The sequence below is a fragment of the Cryptomeria japonica genome, chromosome 10 (assembly GCF_030272615.1).
Source record: "Cryptomeria japonica chromosome 10, Sugi_1.0, whole genome shotgun sequence".
Lineage (NCBI taxonomy): Eukaryota > Viridiplantae > Streptophyta > Pinopsida > Cupressales > Cupressaceae > Cryptomeria > Cryptomeria japonica.
Window position 1 is genome coordinate 764,149,154 of NC_081414.1, and position 10,652 is coordinate 764,159,805.

A 10,652-nucleotide genomic window follows, 5' to 3' on the forward strand; every position below is an offset into this window, starting at 1 on the left:
TAACCAGTAATATGGTGGGAGGCTCCACTATCAATAAGCCATATATCACTGTCAATAGGAATATTACTAGAGAGAGCAGAAATAAATAAGAACCCCTCTGAATTTTCACTGGACTCTCTATGAGGAGAAACATTTTCAACATTTGTTGTTGCAACTTGTGGTTTGGGTCTAGAAGGACATTCTCTAGCAAAGTGACCAAACTTGTCACATCTGAAGCATTGTACTCTAGAGAGGTCCTTTCTTGTCTTAGATTCAAAAGCTGAATCAGAATTTCTATCTCTGTTCCTTTTGAAGTTTCCTTTCCTTCCTTTTCTTTTAGACGTATGGGTAGCAAGAACATGATCTTCTTCATGATGAGATTTACGTCCAATTCCTCTTGCCTCCAATCTGCATTCCTCTTGAATGCAATCAACTCTCAATCGATCAAACTTGGGTAACTCATTTCTTCCACTAATACCTTGAATGAAAGATTCCCAAGAGTGGGGAAGGCCATTCATGGACGGCATAACCAAGCCTTTATCCTCAATAGAATCACCAATAGCATTGAGCTGATCCTTCAACTTTGTAATCTTCATAAAGAAGGAAACAACAGATTCACCTCTACTCATTTTAATATGAAGAAGTTGACGTCTCAATGCTAGAGCTCTGCTAGTACTATTGAATTCATACAAGCTTTGAAGGCACTCGAACATATCTTTGGTTGAATTCAACTTGGATATAACAAGTACTAGATGATCATTAACAGAATCAATTAGAATCTTTTTAGCCATGAGATTATTCTTCCTCCATTAATCTTTCTCGGTGTCATCTGAAGGTTCATCTACAACAGACTTCACATAGTTAGGAAGATCATTCTCTTCTAGCACAATAAGAATCCTGAATTTCCATTAAGTGTAATTGGTTGCACCATCCAATCTGTCTTCAACTTTGAGTCCATTCACCATGATGGAAAAACTTGAAATAAACAGACTAGAGCTTCAAACAAAGAAAATTTCAAAACTAAGCAATCTGGTTCTGGATCTTTTCTTTAGACACACTCTAATACCATGTTAAAATTAGAACCAGAAAGATAAAAACTCAGAAATCTGAATCAAGAATTCTTACAAGAACACAAATCTTATCCTGTCTACCTGAAGGTGAAAAACCCAGCCACACTAAAAATATCTTTATTATCAAAACAAGTCTGATACAAAGCTGATACACTTAGCAAGAAATGATTGTTATCAATTTAACAATCAACCGAATAAGTCAAAAAATGACTTGTACAATGCATACCGCATATATCCTCCTTTACAACATATATATATCTTGCACATCGATCATTCACACAAAGGTAATATAGAAAGGATCGAGTGATACACGGAAGCTACTAAAGAATACCTCCTTCAATCTTAATCACGAATGAACACAAAAGCAAAAGAATAAATGGTCTTCCTTTAAATCATACTGCTCACTGAATATAGCTTCTCTTTTCTGAAGAATAAGCACACATTGCTGACAATCACCAAAATACATATAATAAATAGAATGCCTGAACTCCATCGCAGCCGGAAAACATAGAAATATATAAATGAATAGAAGAAGTATAACTCTCCACGGAGTGAAGATGAAAAACCACGCTCAAGAGAAAGACGTCAGTTACATGACCGACATCAAGAGAAGTGAACAACGGATGGAATCCAGATCAGACGGTAACGGCAGCCAACGCACAATACTTCCACGAAGCCGCAAGCAACATACACATACGGTGATGGATATTGGAACGAACCGAAATCACATACAACATGCGTGGAGATGAAAAAACAGAATTATCACGAACACAAAGCTCAAAAAACAATCGAGCAAAATATATGAACTGTGAAAGGGTGCAATCAGCAATACGAATCTCACAGACATTGCATGAAATGATGTCTCACGAAGTTACACACATTAACAGATACTGTATTCAAAATAAAGCAAAATGATCCAGTATTGCCAATTCAGCGCTAGAAGGCCCTGTGTTAAGATAAGATTTGAATCAGATACGGATCCTAATTGATTCACTTGGGTATTCATCCAAGTTTCTATTTTCTGCCTGCGAATTTAGGTAACCCCACAGCAGACCAGCAGGTTTTTTTTTTCACCTTTTTTATTGTTTTCTGGAATTGAACAATGACTAAAATGTAATTCCTAACTTTAAAAGTGACTTGTAAAGCGTTTGGAACACTAAAACAAACTCACTTTACCTTGCTTTGCCATTACATGAATAGAGCTGATAAATTGATAATTGATAACTAAAGGCCCCAAAGTGCTAGGATTTCTATTCCTACTTGTGCAGGACAGCCAATTCGCTGCCAAGGAGATCGTATGGGAAGCTTTTTTGGTTTTCATTTTTTCCTCTTCACTTTTATTACTATTGGATCAAACAGATATGTTGGCTATAAAAGTTAAATCTACACATTTCTAGAGGCAAGACCAACCCTCAAGGCTCAATGAACATGTCATTAAGAGGATAGGACTAAGACCCATCAACAAAATGTGAATAACTAAGGACCAATTGATTAAAGTGGGTAAAATTTCCTTTTGCTGTAGGCTCTGCTAGGCCAAGAGGGCTGCTCTGTATGGTATCCTTAACTGGACAATTTTAAAAAGAAATGAAGAACAGACACAAGTTCTTAACAGTTATCATATCGCAAAAGTGGCCTAAGGGACCCTACAGCAAGGAAAAGGATAGCCTGCATGTTACATGCATCATTGTATTGCATAGAATGCACCAAAGCAGAAAGAGTACCAAACATGCAGTGTCCCCCTTACGAAAATAAATCATCTTGTAGCAAAACATATGGCCCTCTACAATTACCCTACATCCACTACACAAATGTATCCTTCTTACAACTATAGACCAGACCTACACAGAGAGAGCCAATGCCACAAAGCCAACATCCATCTAGAGGGCCTGTGCAAAATAGCCAAGGCCATTGCACAAGAAACAAAGTGAAAACCCTAAACAAAAACATAGGGCACAATGTCATAGAGCTCATAGTCATAAGAACACTCACGTAAGCCACCAAAAGACAATAGCAAAGCCCATTGGTTATCTACAGGCACCCAGTGGTTACATGCAGCCTCCAAAATTCATGTTGGGCTTATTGGTCCACATGTCAAGCACGAAACCATTAAAATTGGCGCATACAATCACTTAAAGCATAATGACCACAAGCAAGGTGTTAATTAGGTATTGGCAAAAATCCATGGATATAAGCATGCTGGAAAAAAACACTTAAGATAACAACATATGTGTCACCAATTAAGTGTGAGAGGCATGGTCTTGAGACATAATAATCATTACCCTGTGAGAATGCAACATGCCACTTGCAGAGTCAAACCATCAACAACATATGTGTCACCAATTAAGTGCAAGAGGCACGGTCTTTAAACATAATAATCATGACCCGGTGAGAATGCACCATGCCGCTCACAGAATCAAACCATCACCTTCAAGAAAAGTCATTGAGCTGAAACATGGATGCCTCGTCTAACAAGAGGCCCCACCACCACCACCACCACATAGGTCACACATCATAAGCAAACAATGCACTCATGAAAGATTACACTATGTAGAGAAGAGCTTAGGCTCGCCAAAGCCAAAAGCAACAAGCGGTGAGCCATGACTTGCAATTTAATCCTATGTCACAAGGTTCATGTCCATGTTCTGCACAGATAAAATTTGGATGATGTTTGGCAGCTTTAAAATTTGCTAAAAAATTCATGATTAAATTTGACTAATATAAGTTAAATTTATAATTTGATAAAATTTAAATATATCAATAATTAAAAATCTAAATTAAACGTTCTAAAATATTAAATGTCAATATTAAAACAATCTTCACATCTTAAATTTTAATATATTAAATTTTATAAAAAACAAAAAATAAATACAAAACCTCTAATTTTAAAAATAAACGTAAAGAGAAATAGTAATGCAAAAAAGCAAACAAAACTCCACACATGGAAAACTGCATGTGTATGGTCAATTCACTTCATCTCTACATATGGAAAACTGTAGATATTTGGGTTCAAGCCACAAAACCTTGGCATAAATTAAACTTGCAATAGCTTAAACATAGAACCACGAACTATGAAGATGTCAAAGACTCACTTTTTAAAACATATTTAATAAAAAAAAACTAAGCCATATTCCATACAAATTTTAGGGTGAACTACAACAATTTTTTACGTTTTCTATTAAGTTTCACCAAATTTTGAACTTCATGGATTAAATCTGACAAACCCTATGACATAGGTTTAATCCATGTAACCCAACTCTATGAACCATGCACCCACAAACAAGAGAGATTGAGTCCACTATATGACATCACCACATGGACATATGGCATGTAAGGATTCATCTCCACATAAGAGAAGAATGCCACTAGTACCTTGAGTTGGAACAATTGTGTAGATGTCAGTTAATATCAATCATCTTGGAAATGATCAAACAACGAACAATGTAGAGCATCGAGATCCACAACTAGCACATGGTACATCAAAGTTGTGCACCCAAAAGGTTTAGTTGTTGGTGCACTTCAGTGCACTGCCCACCAATGAGTGCTAGACACCCATGCTATGTCATATGAAGACATAAACCTATAGTGAGAGAACGGGCCTGCCATCTTACCATATAACAACCAAATGGCACTTGCCAATAGGCTGCTACAAAGAAGACAATGTTGAGACGACGGACTGGTCCAAGAGGGGCCAGTAGCTCAATGGTAGAGCACTCCAGCAGCATATGGAAGGTCCTAGGTTCGAGTCCTAGCTGGTCCATGTCTCAACATGGTATCAGAGCCAAGTCTAGGCTAGGAGCCCCAAGCACACGAGAGGTGTGGCTTAAGGGGGGGTGTTAGTGTTGGAAATAAGCCACACCCGGACCGACGATGGACTGGTCCAAGAGGGGCCAATAGCTCAATGGTAGAGCACTCCAGCAGCGTATGGAAGGTCCTAGGTTCGAGTCCTAGCTAGTCCATGTCTCAACAGACACCACCACAAGGAGACATGTTCTTGCAGAAAAAGTGTGAGGCCCACCAGACATTGTTACATAAATGCTCCAAATGCAATAATGGATCACCAGGGTACACATTAGCAAATAAGACATCACCGCATCAAATGAGATGCAACCTACACATATAGACGAAGCAATTATTGTGAAGAGGATAAACATTGAACATAAGGCAAAGGATCTAACAATTAGTAGAGAAGAGGAGAGAATCTACAATATAGCACATCATGCACACAAAGAAGGTTTGAATAAGAGTTTGAATAATGTGCACTAGCAATAAGGTAGTGACATGTAACAAGATAGAAAACAATAGAAGAGAGCAATAAAGAGCACATGACAACTAGGAGATAAAACCAAAGGGAGTAATGAAGCAAAAGGCATCAAATGGTAGTGAAGATTAATGTGAGCTATTGTAACAAGTGTTAAGTGGCAAAGGATCTAACCAATTAGTAAAGAGGAGAAAATCTACAAATATAGCACCTCATGCACAAAAAGAAGGTTAGCACTAGGAGTTTGGCTGATGTGCACTACCAATAAGGTAGTGACATGTAACAAGATAGAAGATTAGATAGTTGAAGAGAGCAGTGTAGAGCACATGACAACTAAAAGCTAAAACCAAAGGGAGCAATGAAGCAAAGAGCATCAAATGGTAATGAAGATTAACGTGAGCTATTGCAACAAGTGTTAGGGAACTAAGCACATGTCATTAGTCATAGGAAGTGGGCTATGGGCAATCACCATTGAGTTAAACCATAAAGCACATGGGATTAAGACATGCTTAAAATATGACACTGGGTGCAAAGGTAATATGAATCTAGGCCAAAAGGCTTAATGAGTTTGCAGAAGCCAATATGATAAAAATATAAGACTCAACCCAAGGCATGGAACAATAACCAACACAAGTAAATAGGGCCAACCACAAAAATGAGCACAACCAAGAAACATTTGGCATTAAGATCAAGCTCGATGCATCAACTCAAACGGGCCCACCAAGTCAAGTGCAATGGGCCCACTGCCTTAACATGAAGATGAACATATAGGGCACAATTCATACACATAGCACTTGTATACTAGGTTATATAGAAACATGGCTTACTCATGATTGGATAGATGCACAAACCCAAACCCTAATGGATGATAACTACAATTGGGAATCAATAGAGTGTTGCCACATCACAAGGGAGGATAAAATTTTGCAAAATATGAGATGGGTGCCAACGAAGCGTATGATGAGGCCAAAAATGATTTCAATGCTCATTACCAACCACCACAAGTCACATGGCATATTCAAAAAATCCTTGAAATTAGAGCTACTAAAGTAAGTGTAACAACACAAATTTTATGTAGCTCTTAAACTTAGTATTCTTTGTTTTTTGTTTTATTCTATAGGTTGTTTCTAGTGTCCCCTTTTGGATTTATACCTAACTTTTGCCCAAAATAACAATTCCAACAATACACTTCATTTACAAATAGTATTCTATGAATAAATTACATAATAGCAACTAAACTTAAGAGAATTGTAATTAATTTACACCAAGCATTATGATCATAAATAATCCCTATTGAAAACAAAATATCCTATAATTCATATGGATCCATTTCATAGCTTAATTCCATCAGCCAACTATATTAGGAATGCAAAGAGAAAGCATGATAGAGCTTTGGGAGATATTCCTCCTCAACTAAGCCTAACGGCATGGAATGAGCCTTTGAGTCTTTCAGACCCTTGGCCCACAAGAAATTCAATTTGGGGTGGGGTACTTGATGAGAGAACCGGTACTGCTGCATCTCCTTACCGAACGTTTCAAATTGATTCCAAATATGATTGCTTGGTGGGAATCGAATGATTACTAATCTTATAATTCTTGATAGATTGGCAAGTTAATTAAATAAATAAATTATAGCTTCCTAACAGGTTCATAATAATAAATAAATAGTAAATACAATCATGTTGCATACCAATCACTTTTATAAATGTTATAGACTATTGTATTTCCTCTGTATTATAATAAGAATCTGAATTGATCAATTGATGTCCACAATTGGATTGGTATCCCCCCTTCATATCTTCCATGGTGGGATGAATACACAACCTTTATTACCATCACAACCTTAACAAAGGGTGCATCACTTCAGTCGCTGCCCTAACACATTTCACTGAGTCAGCTCTTTTGTAAATAGCTCCATTTTATCCTAGTCAGCCTCTGAACATCAGTCATGTTGTCGCATAGGATGAATAATTATGTGTCGTGCTTCTAATCATTATTCAGGCTAGCGCCTAGGAATAATAATTCTAAGTCGGCCTCCTAAATGATATTTATGTTGTCACCTAGGATTATTATAATTGAGGTTGTGACTTGTTTTGTGTGCAATGTCTTATGGCAGGGGCATGACGTTCATGAGACCCATTTCATCTCCAACAAAATTGTCTTGAGATGACTTGTAAAGGTTCAACAAGCAATTCTTAACATGGTCATCAACCAATTTCGGTTCATATGAAGGCAATCCAACTTTAGGGAGGGCAACAAGTATAAAGCAAATAATCTTAGATGCCACTTGTAAGGATTGTGTGAAATATCTTGTTAGTTTCACCAAGCCTGCTTACAGCATAATTCATTAATCTGACATGGATAAACCTTGTTTGGAAGAGATATATGACGGCATCGACTCAATGATTGAAAAGACAAAAACCATCACACATGAAAAAGAGCAAAATCCTACAAAAAATTTCTTCAAATAGGTGCAAACGATTATTTTTGAGAGAGGAAAAAAAATGACCACACCTATCTTCTTACTTGTTCATTGTGTCCAAAATAGTATAGTGTTGAGATCATTTTTGTTTCAACAAGGATTGCACCATGTAGAGGTTTTGATGTCAACATAGCGTACAAGGCAACATTTTGTAGACTTTTCCTTGACCTTGATTTGCAAAAAGTAATTAAAAATGAGTTTATTGATTTTGTTCACGCCAATGGTCAAAGTATTGAAGCTATTTGTGACAATTTAAAGATTAATATTCACAATTGGTAGTATTTCCATGGCCAAGCATTCTTTATCACAAATAAGTTTTTTAATTTGGTTTTGCAAAAAGAAAACACTTCAAAAAATTTCAAGTTTGAATCTTCATTCATAATTTTAAATTTTATATAACTTACTAATTCTGCCTCAATAGGTTTGTGTACATGTAAACAGAATTGAAGCACATATTCTTTCATCCATTCAATAAAATGCAATCAATAGCACTCAAGAAAGGGAAATTTAATGCACGTTCATCCCAACTTGCACCGCCTTTCACACAAACAAAATGATTACAAGAAAGGGGACACATATATATGTGGGATATGGAACAAAAGCATATTAACTTGGATGTTTCCACTTCCCAACATGCAGCATTTGATGAGCCAAATAGAAAGGATACTTTTAGTGCTAGTGTCAATGGCACTACTTGTTCTTCTAATCTGCCTACATTACCTAATAACAGTGATGATGATCTTTTTAAAGACCCACATAACTCTAATTGTTGACACTATTATTTTAACATTGAAGAAAGTATTTAGTATAACATTCAAGATTCACTAGTTAGTATTAAAGAAGTATTCTTAATTTTTAGGATGCTTTTGTTTATTATGTATGGTTACATTATTCTAAGCTTAATTCCTTTTTTTGGGCTACAAATTTGTATATATTTATGAAAAAAAAAATTTGCCTTTTTGAATAGACAAACCCAACCCCATAAAAATTTTGCTGAATCCACATACATAAACCCATATGCGAACCAGCAACATTGGCAAAATCCTCTAGTAGGCTTGAACAAGAAAGTCTCTCTCAGCCCTGATCTTGAAAAAAAAAAACCTCTGATTTGGGTTGTGATTTGAACCTAAAAATACCTTTATCTTCCATTTTAGAAGTGAAGAGTGTCATAGTTTTTACTTAGAAACAAAAATACAAGGTTATGGTTGTAATTGTGTTCATTTTGCATTAATGAGAATCGTGAGACACGGATGAGTTATAATACATTATACGCTCCAAAAGTTTGGAAAAGAGTATAGAAGGTTGCGTAAAGCTCAACGCAATGGATAAGGCTTTGGAAAGTGGGTAAAAGGTGTAAAACTTAAAGCAATGGATTAAATTCACGGTTCCTCTTCCTACTAATAAATTTAGTAAATGCTTGTATTTATAATCAAATACAGATTAAAACATGCCAGTAGTGCAATAACCAGTTATGGAGTTCCTCTTGAAAGATTAAAAAATCACAAGGGTGAAATCCCACAAGACTTTAAAAATCTAGAAAACAAATAATAAAGGCGCGGCCATGAGAAAGACCAGAAGGCAGAAATATTTTTATCATTCAAAATAAAACTAAAATTAAAGAATTAAAGCAACAACACTATTATCCGAACCTCAATAAATGCTTGTATCCATCAAACAGTAAGTACCAGAAGAATACAGATTGTAACGAAAATATCATATACGAAAACAAATTCCAAGGTTTAATACTGGAAAACAAATGACCTTCATATTACAGCAGAAAAATTCATAGTACTTCAAGAACCTTCGAAAATAAGCTAATGAATACAGGCCCACCTGCTTTCTTCAGATATCCCTTTCAACACTCGTCCGAATCGAATCGAGTCGTCTCTGGTAAAAATAAGGGCTATTTTTTTAACTTATCAAATAGAACTGCACCTATAAATTATCCAGCCCTGTTGTGGGCAAACACAAACCCTAATTAATAAAAATCTTGAGAACAAATTGCAGTAAAAGTGATATTAGGCTAATGGATTCCTACGCGTCGATAAGAAAGCCACCACTGGAACTTGGGTTTGCATAGGAGAACGTTTAAAGTAAAACGGTAATGCCCTCTCTTGCATTTTATAAATGTTTGGAGTCCGTCTTCGAATGTGCCCACAAAATAAAATACGTCGTGAAAAGTGGAGAAAATAGGGAGAAATCCTTCGGAAACAATTTGCGTGCATTTTGTACTCGAGGTTATATGTGCAAAGGGAAATTTATGGATGGTAAGGATTAAAATAGGTAAATTTAAAAAATTATTAATGTATATACTACCTAGCATATCTATATTTTTTTTAAAAAAAGCAAGATACGTCAAGATATATCAAATTATGAAAGTATTTAATAGTCATATATATGAATAAATATTTTTAAATAATAATAAAGTTTGTATTAATAAATAGATACATAAAACTATAAATAGTATTCAATTGTATTTTGTTTGGATAATTTTGAATAAATAATATTAAAATAGAATGACTTTGATCAAATTATTTGTCACAATATAAGTCATTAATAAAAGTAAAAATTAGGGAAAATAAAAGATATTGGAACAAAATTTCAATTGTTTTTTATATTAAGAAGCAGCAAAACATGGTTGTTGTTACTATAAACAACAACCTAAAGGATGTAAAGTTAATAATGAAAAATAGTAGCTACAAAAAGATATATTACATCAATTATCTTCTAAAAACTTTATCTATTTTCTTTGGCCTTTCATTTTGCAAGTTGTCTACCAATTTTCATTTTTTTGTAACACTCATGTGAATGTTGGCATTATTCTGAGGCCTTCTAGATATTTTACTCAAGACACTACCACAAA

The 10,652-nt window shown here is 35.4% G+C and overlaps 1 protein-coding gene across 5 annotated transcripts in view; it reads right to left on the bottom strand.

Annotated features, from left to right (window-relative positions):
* LOC131026993 (uncharacterized) overlaps positions 1–9,982 on the bottom strand; it is a 33,797-nt gene extending 23,815 nt beyond the window's left edge. For 3 of the 5 annotated variants that reach the window (XR_009102429.2, XM_059212014.1, XM_057956998.2), the window contains exon 1: positions 9,623–9,982. The gene's annotated coding sequence lies outside the window, so the exon portion shown is untranslated. Of the gene's footprint in view, positions 1–9,550; positions 9,572–9,622 lie in introns of those variants that run through there. The other 2 variants (XM_057956999.2, XM_057957000.2) reach the window with 2 other exon arrangements.
* Between the last annotated feature and the right edge of the window lie 670 nt (positions 9,983–10,652).